Raw genomic sequence first — 11,801 nt, forward strand, 5'->3', positions numbered from 1 at the left:
CACTGTCCTCAGTGCAAACAAAAAAAGAGGGGTGAAAGAGCAAACTTCCCTAAATACCGATCCCGTGGTAAGTCTGTAATGTCCCACGATGTCTGCCTCTCTCTCATCCATAGAACAAGCAGTCTCCAACGCAACAACCTGCACCAAACAACAGAAACAACAAAACACAACATAAACAAAACGAAAGAAAAACGAAACAAGGAAAAGCAAGAAAACATGGGTTGCCTCCCATGCAGCGCTAGTTTTTAAGTCGCCAGCCCGACTAAGAGAACCCCTTAACCAAAATCCGATTGAAGCTCCAGCTGCCTTAGCGCCCTTATAAACACATCTTCTTGAATTGCAGCTGCGGGTCCTCCAAAAGAGTCCTCCATGCTCATATCCTGGGATGGCCCTCTATCCACGCCTCCAACGAGATTGAGTAACCCAACCTCATCCAACTTCTCTTCCAATAGCAAAGCACACAGAAATCCTTGCTCTATATCATTTTCCTCTTGCAGCTTATCCCGAAATTCCTGCTCAATGTCAGCCTCATCTTGCAAGTTAGCAAGGAATTCTTCCACAATCTCGTCCTCCTCCTGCAACTTATTAAGGAATTCCTGCACAATACAATCCTCATCCAAGGCGTCAAATGTTTCAACATACGAGCATATTTGAATTAAGGGGGTGGGGGTAGCAGGTTTTTTATCAAAAACAGAAAATGTTACCGCTCTACCTGCCCCTACCATACTTACAGTCCCCGTACCCACATCGATGCGAGTATGGGTGGTAGCCATAAAGGGTCGGCCAAGTAGCACGAGATGCCCATTCTCGCTTCTAATCCCTTTTCCCAAATCTAGGACGACAAAATCAGCCAAAACTCTAATTCCCCTCACAACAACCTCAACATCCTCAACCAGGCCCCGTGGGCTACTAATAGAGCCGTCAGCTAGCTCTATCTTCATATTCGTGCATTTCAGCCTTTTATTACCCAATTTCTCAAAAATATCAAACGGCATCAAGTTGACTGCCGCGCCCAAATCAAGCATCCCAAACACCTTTTCAACCCCACCTAAGCTAATATCAAAAATAAAGCTACCTGGATCTCCTTGCTTGGGTGGTGGTTGTTCTGGTGCCCCAGGGACAGGTGGTAGTGGCTCACTGGGGCATTGGATAGCCTTGATTGCCTGCACAGTTTTGCTTCTCCATCTCCCCATGGTTATTGGGGCCTCGTCCTTGACTACCTCGACGGCATGAGCTTGATGCGGCTGTTGATCCTGGTTTGGGAACTTCCCCGTTGGCTGTCCTTGCTGCAGCTGATTAAATGCTCCAGTTAGCTGCCCAACTGTAGTCTCGAGGCGCTTGATGGTAGCACTCTGAGACTCCATGTTCTGTTTGGTCATCTCCATGAAGGACTGCATGGTGTCCTCGAGAGACGACTTCTGCGGTTGAGCTTGCTTCTGAAACTGTTGGGGGGCATTCTGGTATTGCTGCTGCTGCTGAAAATTCCCTTGTTGCATAGGGAACTGTTGATACTGCTGATACTGCGGGGGCTGCTGCTGCTGATAAGCTTGATTGTAGTTCTGCTGCTGAGCTCTCCAACCCGAATTGGAGCTTTGTTGCCCTTGATTAAAGATAGGCCTCTGTTCAAATTGAGGCCGTCCCGGATAGCTCTGGGCAGCATAGACCTCTGCTTCTCCTTCAGGTGTGAATTCACCCATGCGATGGCACGCGTTGGTTCCATGACCAAGATCGCCACATATTCCACATCCTTCTGCAGGTGGCGCGTGAACTGGTGGGGCCTCTGCCTGGTTCATTCTGAGGTGTTGAACTTGCCTCATCAAATCCGCTACCTGCTTCTGAAGCTCATTGTTGGGAGCTACTGCATTGGCTTCAACCCTCCTTCCTCTAACTGATTTCTGTTGAGAACTCGCGGCAAGTGTTTCGAAGATCTCCTTGAGCTCATCAGCTGTCTTCCGGGCAATGTTGCCCCCTGCTGTACTGTCCACCATAAACTGTGCCGTCTGAATTAATCCGTCATAGAAGAACTGCATCAACATGACGGGTGCTAACTGGTGTTGTGGGCACTGGCGGAGGAGCTCTTGGAATCTCTCCCAAGCCTCATGGAGAGGCTCGTCAGCTCCTTGCATGAAGTTCATTATTTGGCTCCTAATCTCTTGAATCTTGTGATTAGGATAGTACTTGAGCATGAACTTCTCACATGCCTCTCCCCATGTGGTGATGGAGTTCGGCGGCAAGGACAATAGCCACGTTCTCGCCCGGTCCTTGAGTGCATAAGGTAAGCACTTGAGCCTCAACTGATCCTCGGTGAGCTCCAGCAGTGGGAAGGTCTGTACTTGGGTGCAGAAATCTCGGACGAACTGTAAAGCGTCCTCGCTTGGCATCCCATGAAAGAGCGGCAGCAGGTTTGAATCGTTGGGCTTCAAATTGTAATTTCGGACCGCAGTGGGAAGCACTATTGCTGACGTGCTAGTGTTCCCAATAACCGGCCTGGAGAAATCTCCCATGTACTGGACATTCTGCTCTGCCATTGCTTCTTTGTCAGGATTAGGTCGAGCTTCTTCTTCTCCTTCCGAGTGCAACGGAGGTGTATCTTCAACGGCTTCCAGAATGGGGTTGGAAGCGATTCTCTCTTCACGGTCTCCCTCTCGAGACTGTGATTCCACAAGGGTTCTCGAACTGGACTCGGACTCCTCCTCCAGGCTTAAAAGAACCTCACGAGGTCGATGGATGTTGTCGTAGTAAGGTGCAAGCTTTCTCTTCAAGCTTCTACGTCCTTGCATACACAACACGAACAAACAAATCAAACGCACCGGAGGGAGAAAATAATCGAGTCAAAAGAAAGAAATAAAATAAACACTGAAAACAAATGCAACACAATCAAATGCCTAAAGCCTTCCCCGGCAACGGCGCCAAAATTTGACTCATCCAAAAACACCTAGTGGATGGACTCGAATTTATACGAGGTCGTCCTAGGGCGGTAAGGTGACTCAAGTCGTCTCTCAAGGAAGGCTTAGCAGGGCTTTAACTGTGCTACTCACAAGAAACATAAAGGAAACCTAAACATTCTAATCGTATAATTGGGTCTGGCACTCTCTCTCTTTAAATCTAGGCGTAATTTAATAAAGCTTGTAAAATTACCTAGTGCAGAATCAACGGGAAGCATATAAATCTATCTAGGCGAGAAATAAATATGAAGCAAAAGATCAAGCATAAAAACTAGGGTTCTAAACTAATTAATCTAGAAGCGATAAATAACCTAGAAACGTAAAGCAATATTTATCTAGGCGCATAAAGAAATAATTATCTAGGCGATGAAAACATCAAAAGCATAATCAAATATCATTATCTAAGTGCTCGATTATCTTGGCAATGCAATAACAAGAAAGCTTGTAAAGATTAACTAATCAAAATGAAGAACTTACAATCGATTCAATGAAAACAACGATCTAGCGGAATCCACAAGTATTTAAAATGTTTCTATCTACCTAAACTAGGGGAAAAAGCATAAAATCGCAGGTGGGGGCTGCTGGGGTCGGAAGTGGTGCAAGAAACCCTAAAAATCGGCTTTTAAAGCCCAAAAACGTAACTGCCGGATTACACAGCGACGGCGGCCGCCGTGGGACGGCGGCACCGTGGACGGCGGCCGCCTTGACACGGCGGCGCCGTAGGGCCCCTTCGCAGAAATCTCTCCAAACGATGCACGGCCCGCGCCGTGGGGCCGCGGCCGCCGTGAGCCTGACTCCCAAAATGCTCGAAATGATGCCAAAACGCGCGGCTGCTCCCGATTCCTGCACACAACAGTAATACACCCAAATAACATCGAGCAAGTGAAGGATAGATCAAAAAGACACGAAGCATGCTCAAATGCACAACAACAAGACCCATAAAATCATCACAAAATAGGGCTAAACAGTGGATTCGGCCCAAGTCTAATTAATCTCATTACATGCGAGTGGGCCGAAGCTTGAAGATTTGATTTATTTTGAAGACTTCATTTATTTATTTTAGCTTTGCTATTTTAGCAGCCCATGAGTTTAAAGGGCCTTGTTATTTTCGGATTTTAGTAGTAAGGGCCTTGTTTGGCTTATTAGGGCTTGTTTTTAAGTTGTTTCCTTATTAGACTAGGTTTAGTTTTGCCTATATATATGGCTGCTACATGTTGGACGAAAATCAGCCTACTTTTATCAATAAACTTGTGAGTTTTATTTCTCTCTTGAGAATTCCGAATTCCTCTTGATTATTCCAAGACGAATTTAATTATCGACGTAACGGCGAGTCAACCAACCCTCGTCGGGTGTCATTCAACGTCCCCGAGTTGCTGCGTCAACTTCACGTTGGGGTTTAGGGATCCGTTCGCCTAAATCATTCTGTGGGTTAGATCCAGAGGTTTTGGGATTCCATCTATTCGTTCGTTTTTCAGTCTTCCGCTTGCGTATTCGATTTGATCGGCCAGGATCGTATCAGAAGTACACCTTAGTTGTTGTGGATGATTATTCACGATATACTTGGGTTATCTTTCTCTTCACCAAGAAGGAGACACTGGTAGAACTGCCAAAGCTGTTGAGAAGATTGAGCGTGGAAAAAGAAGTCAACATCATCAGCATCAGATCAGATCGTGGGACTGAGTTCCTCAATACTGTCATTCGTGAGTATTGTGATGAACATGGAATCAGTCATCAAACTTCTGCAGCAAGGACTCCTCAACAGAACGGAGTTGCAGAAAGAAGAAACAGATCTTTGAAGGAAGCAGCAAGAACGATGCTAGCTGAATCAAAACTCCACATGAAGTTTTGGGCTGAAGCTGTCAACAACGCATGCTATACACAAAATCGCTCCTTCCTCACTCAACGACATGGAAAAACTCCATATGAGATATGGAAGAACAGAAAGCCTTCAATCTCTTATTTTCATGCTTTCGGTTCTAAGTGTTTCATTCACAACAATGACAAGAGGAGATTAAACACATTTGATAGCGAGGCTAATCCAGGAATCTTTCTTGGATATTCTGGAACTGAAAGATCCAACAAAGCCTATCGAGTGTTTAATTCTCAAACTCTCTGTGTTGAAGAAACACCTCATGTTGTCTTTGATGAGTCTGCTGATGAATTCAGGAAACAGGAAACAGAGAATGCTGAAGATTCCAGAACTGAAAAGCAGGACACTGAACTCTCTCTACAGTCCTGGTGTGGGGACCCGGAAAAGATGAAGATGCTGAAAACCTTCAGTATCAGAAGATCAGTCAAAGGTCAGAAGTTCAGACTGGAGCCAATGCAGACGGCATCAGTCAAGGGGGAACTCCTACTGATAAGGACAGAGCTGAACCAGCCGAAGATTAGCCAACTCATCTCTCACAAGTTCAGAACAATGCTCAACACCTCAGAACCATCCTGACCGAAGAGCTTCCTCCAACACCAGAAGAGATCAAGAAGTATCGAAGATGGTTTGAACTTCATTCAAAGCATTGGAGAACCATTAGACGGTGTCAAGACTCAAAGATCAATGTGCAACCTCGTCTTTGATATCAACCAGAACTGCATCAACGAAGATAAGAATTTCAGCTGTTTCTTATCATCTACAGAGCCCAAGGATATTGAAGAAGCTCTGAAGTCCACTGAATGGGTCATTGCAATGCAAGAAGAGCTCAATGAATTCAATCGGAATTAAGTTTGGGAACTTGCGGATCGACCAGATGATGCAAAGGTGATTGGCTTGAAATGGATTTTTAAGAACAAGAAAGACGAAGAAGGTCACGTTGTGCGAAACAAAGCAAGGCTAGTTGCAAAAGGATACAATCAAGAAGATGGAATCGACTACGATGAAACTTTTGCACCGGTGGCCAGATTGGAAGCAGTCAGGCTCTTCTTAGCCTTTGCAGCTCACAAAGGATTCAAGGTACATCAAATGGACGTGAAGTGCGCTTTTCTAAATGGAGTGCTCACAGATGAAGTCTACGTTGAACAACCTCCAGGGTTTGAGGTTGCAGGTCCAGAAAAGGTGTACAAGCTGAAGAAAGCGCTCTATGGACTGAAACAGGCTCCAAGAGCATGGTATGATACTCTCTCTGAGTATCTCATTGAACAAGGGTTCAAGAAAGGATCAGTGGACAGAACTCTGTTCACTCTCAAAGAAAGAGAAGATCTCCTACTTGTTCAGATTTATGTCGATCACATAATCTTTGGATCTAAATCCGAACGCATGTGCAAGAAGTTCGCTGACATCATGACCAACAAGTTCCAAATGTCCATGATGGGAGAAATTAATTTCTCTCTTGGATTGCAAGTCAAGCTCAATCAGTCCAAGTACTCCAAGGAACTGATCGCCAAGTTCGGTATTCAGCACATGAAATTAGTCAAGATCCCAATGAATACAAACTGGAAAATGGATCCAGGATCAGAAGGGAAATCTGTATCTTCAACCAAGTACAGAGAAATCATTGGATCATTGCTGTATTTGACTGCTAGCAGACCAGATATTGCGTTTGCAGTCGGGGTTTGTGCGAGATATCAGTCAGATCCAAAGGAAGCTCACATGAATGTTGCAAAGCGGATCTTGCGATATCTTAAAGGCACACCCAATTTAGGATTGTGGTACCCAGCTGACGACGACTTTAAGCTCACCGGATATTCCGACTCAGATTTTTCAGGATGCAAAACTGATCGTAAATCAACATCCGGAACCTGTCAATTCCTAGGCAACAAGCTCATCTCTTAGTTTTCAAAGAAGCAGACTTCAGTCGCCACCCCCACAACTGAAGCTGAATATGTTGCTGCGGGAAGCTGCTGTTCACAACTCCTATGGTTAGTCCAACAATTGAAGGACTATGGGATCGAAGAAAATGAAGTCCCAATCTATTGCGACAGCTCCAGTGCTATTGCATTATCCCAGAATCCAGTTCATCACACCAGAGTCAAGCATATTGCTATTCGACATCTCCTCATTCGTGATCACGTCGAAAAGAAGGATATCTCTGTTGAATAGATTCTGACCACAGTTCAGAGAGCAAACTTGCTGACCAAAGCTATTCCAGAAGAAAGGTTCAACGATCTTTGTGGAAGGATCGGCCTCATCAACCCTGAAGAGTGATGATGTGCTTGAAGCTTTCTCTCAAACAGTCATGATGACTGGTGGTCAACCAATTGTTGTTCTACGACTGCTGACGTGGAAAGCAATGAAGAAAACTCAGCCTGATGAGTCAACCAGGATCAAGTGGTATCGACTGACTACAATGATCAGTCGATCAGTAAGTATTGTTTTAAGCTTACTATTTAAAATCAGTTATTTCTGTCAAGTTTTATATGTTTTCAAATCAAAATCTTTCTATGACTGATCAGTTCCTTTCAAAATCTTTAACTGATTTGTCTTGATTGTTGGCATGGAATATCTTTGAAAGACGGGGATTTGATTAAGATTTGATTTGATTTGATGTGATGTGATCTGCCCTGATCTTTACCAAAAATATTTTCAACCTTTTTGCCTATGTGGTCAAACTCCTTGAGAATATCACTCGACATGATATATCTCACCTTTTGAAGCTTCCGTCCCCTGCATTGACGGCGGACGTGAATTTTTCTTCAAAAACATTTTAGGCACAGTTTTTAAAAACCTTTTCATCTTCTCTCTTGGTATTTGTGTTTACTTATACCTTGGTGTCTTCTATAGTTTTCTGTAATGACCCGCATTTTATTTTTATTTAATATGGTATCGCGATAATTAATATCGCATCTTTCAGTAAATGAAACCCAGCTGCTAGTTATATATGAATCCAGTTTATGATCCTGATTTTTTTTTTATCAGAGACAGAGATATTATTTTAGCTTTATACTTTTATAACGTATGAGAAAAACGCGACGAGAATTATTGAGCCATTCAATAATTATTATTTCCAAGTTATAACTGACTTAGCAAAGTCATGTTATTTATTAATCGAAAAACAGAAGCAGTTATATTTTATTAGTGCTACTAGAAGTCGAGGAATTATTCCGACTGCAACGCAGATTAAATCTACGGATTTAATCTAGATTCATATTAGAGTATTAGCATCACCAAGGCATGAGGATATACTTCATTTATTCATCAATCTCATTCTCATACTTTACAAACTCTTATAACCAATTACAGTTTCACCTATCATTGCTATGCAGTAGATACATGAATATGCTAGACATATATGTAAGCATACAATCATCATTATTTTTTTTTTCCCACTCCATAATGTCTCCTACACTATACATCATTAATCTCCACCAACTCCACCTCACCAAACTTTCCACCTCACGCCACCACCTTTTTCTTTCCTCCACTACATTTTACTCCACCACCACTTGCTCCCCACCCAACAAATGCAATATTCACTCTCATTTCATTTTCATCCAAAAGTTCAGAGGATCAATTCCAGTTCGTTTCAGCCGAAGCTTTCAAGGTAATGCTTGGCTTCAATGCTTTCTTCTCCTTTGATTAAGTTCATCCTGCAATTGTTAAGCAAATAAGCAATTTATTTCAGTTTCTATCCACTGATTCAATCAACAACAACAGCCATCAACAACAAACAATCAAGGTATTTACTATCTCATATGCCTTCTTTCATAATATGCATTTCACGCACCAACACAACCGATGATCAGTTTTCTTATGAGATTCAGATAATACGCTTATGAACATAGCTAAACCATGAGTTTCTGTAATAGAGAATAATCCATAGCATGTTACAGATACAGAATAGCTCAATCAGTTTTTATTCACAAGACAAAGGCGTAAATAGCAACATCATACTAGAATTTTATGCGAGATAATTACGTTTCAACATTTTAGCTTCTAAACCAAGTATTCAAGATAGCAATAACACTTATGAGATTCATAGAGTATTAGATACTACAAGAATTCGTTTATACAACAATTGGGGATCGAACTTAGCTTTTGGGGGAAAAGGGGCCGACTGCCCAAGCAACTGCCGAACCCCGACTGCCGGAACGGAGAGAGAAGGCGGCCAACTCTCGTCGTCTCGCCGCATCAGAATAGCCACGACGCCGGCCGGAGAAAGATGACGCAGACCGGTACCGAGCCGAGCAGCGGCTGCTCTGCAGCGGCTCTTCCAGAGAGAGAAAAGCGAGATCTGTTTGTGTCGCTGGCCGATGCAGGACGGAGTAAATGGCGGCTGAACGACCGGAGAGGAGGAGGCCGGAGCAGCGCCGCTCCCAGACGACAGCAACCCGTCGGATTTCGGACGAGGATGCGGCCGCAGCAGCGACCTGGGTTTGACGATTAGGGCTCTGCGATGAAGGGAAAGGAGGCGGCGCGATCAACAATTGCTCGCCGGCGGTTGGGACGGCCAGAGCAGCGGCAAACGAAGCCCAGCGGCGCAACGATTTCCGCCTGAATCGAGAGAAACTAGGGCTCGATTCCTATTCTCGATTGGACATGCTGCGTCTGACATGTGTGGAGGAAAAGAAAGCGGCGCCGGAAGTTCCAGAGCTGTGGAGGCGCGACCAGTCGCCGGAGCCGCGCGCCGACACCTCGACTGGAGGCAGGCCGAGAGTCGAGAGAGATAGGAGAGGGCAGCGGCGAGTTTGAGAGAGAAAAATGAAGGACCAAGAATTGAGTAGAGAGAGAGAGGATGGACTTTGATTGTTTTAAAACTTGGGCTTCACTTTTAAATTCGAATTGGGCCAGTCTTTTATTTAATTGGCCCTTCTCATTAATTCTATTGGGCTCGATTTAATTAAGGAGTTGGGCTGATGCATATTTTATGATGGGCTATTATTCTAGTCCCATTTATATTTCGTTGGGCCAGTTTAATTCATCATTTTGGCCTATTAAATTGCCTTTTTGGGCTAAGATTAATTCTTTTCAGTCCACATTAATTATTATTTGGACCCCTATTTTAATTGTTTTGGGTCGAAGACTTTTTAAGTTGGGCTTTAATTATTTTAAAGCTTGAGCTGAAGTTACTCCTTTGAGCTAAGCCTAGCAGTATCAATTTTTGATAGAGCCCAATTATTTATCAGTAATGAGCCGCCCAGTTTATTAATTAATGTTTTTGGACTTCCGACTTTAAAGCAAGCCATTATTGTTTATTTCATTTAAGCCACTGGTTTATTTAATTAATTGGCTACTCTCTTTTGAGCCTATTAATTATTTGAGGTTACGCTAGTAATGATGCTTCTATCGAAAAGCCCGATAATTTCTACGAGGTCACACATCGTTTAAAGCCGAGTTAGTCCTATTTCCGATCGAGTACAAAGGCGAGGTTTATTTCACGATTAGAATATTCCGATGGGAAAGGAAGAATCACAGCTCTATTCGACCGCGTTAGATGAGAATTAGTTAAATCTATTAACAATGATTAATAGTAGAATTCCCGATTATCGCTCAGAAGATTAGTTCATGCATACAAGATTCATGCACAGTTAAATTATGCTTTCTCATTAATTGAGAATTTTCCTCGAAGCAATGTCTTATTTTATATTCTCGTGATTAAGGTCAAGCGCGAGAGTAAGAACTACTCAAGGAGTCAAAATACCTTAGCAAAACTTTGCTATCAGGTGGGCAATTTCTTACGCGTAAATAAATTGTTATGCAAGTGTTATGCTTTAAAATGCAAACTGGATCTTCAAATATGGTATGCTTTATTACGCTTAAATGAGTTAAGCTTTATTATGATGCACGTTAAATGATTACGCTTATTTACGCTTGAATGCTCTACGCTGATAAGTTTATGCTTATGTTTGATGCTTGCGTCTGTTGGGGGAGGCCTCCCTCAACAGTACGATGCCGTGTCCGCTGAGGAGGGCCTTCCTCACGGCGCGATGCCCGTGTCCGCTGAGAGAGGCCTCTCTCGTGGCGCGATGCCAGTATGCCAATATGCCAGTATGCCAGTGTTACAACGTCTATTGGGGGAGGCCTCCCTCAATAGTACGATGCCGTGACCGCTGAGGGAGGCTCCCCTTCACGGTGCGATGCCCGTGTTCGTTGGGGAAGGCCTTCTCCACGACACGATGTTTGTTAATGAAGATTGATGATGAAGAATGCCCTTATGCTATTTAAGAATTTGGAAATGTTTAATGAGCAAAGGATATGAAAGAAACTCATGCCTCTTATGCGATATTGTGAAATTGTTAATGATGTTATGTTATATGCTTGGCAACTGCCCACTAAGTACTCTTGTACTTAGCCCTTCGATGTTTATGTTTGTGCAGGTTGAGCTGTGATGGGCGATGAAGTGTTGTTGCTGAGTAGAGCTTTTGTCGAACTTAAAGTAGGCTCAGAAAGGATACATGTCTTCATACATGTATCTCAGTTATGCTTTCCGCTGTAAACACTGATTATTTCAGTTACACCTTCCGTTGCAAACTCTGATAATGTTTTAGCCAAGCCCCTAACGATGCCTTTTTCCTTTTAAGGAATATAACGCTTATACAAGTTCGTTGAGTACCCTTTTTATGCGAACTATGCCTTTTTCCTTTTTAAGGAATATTTCACGCATATTCAAACTCTTTGAGTATTCTTTTATGCACCCCTTTCTAAACCCGCTTCTTAATTTCCCTTCCCCAGTCATGGTTTTCCCGGATTAATTATCCTTAATTAAGGCCGGTCGTGACATTTTCTGCATCAACTAACAACTCTCCACAGCCTTCACTGTGAGAAAATTTCAAATTCTTTCAAAATTGCAGAGAAAATTTCTGTTCCGACTTAGGATAATTCGATGACTGCAAAGTCATGGAGTGGAAGAATGACGCTCACATACTTGGTCTTCACCAGACCCTTCCACTGGAACTCAACGTCCCTCCAACGTCAAAGCTTGCGCT

General features: G+C 43.3%; 1 long non-coding RNA gene across 1 annotated transcript; it reads left to right on the forward strand.

The window, feature by feature from the left end:
- Positions 1–8,048: 8,048 nt before the first annotated feature.
- LOC130996604 (uncharacterized) lies at positions 8,049–11,469 on the forward strand. The gene is made up of 3 exons (XR_009092691.1): positions 8,049–8,554; positions 10,476–10,538; positions 11,193–11,469. It is a non-coding gene; the product is annotated as an uncharacterized LOC130996604 (long non-coding RNA).
- Positions 11,470–11,801: the final 332 nt, after the last annotated feature.

The sequence above is a fragment of the Salvia miltiorrhiza genome, chromosome 8, assembly GCF_028751815.1.
Source record: "Salvia miltiorrhiza cultivar Shanhuang (shh) chromosome 8, IMPLAD_Smil_shh, whole genome shotgun sequence".
Classification (NCBI taxonomy): Eukaryota; Viridiplantae; Streptophyta; class Magnoliopsida; order Lamiales; family Lamiaceae; genus Salvia; species Salvia miltiorrhiza.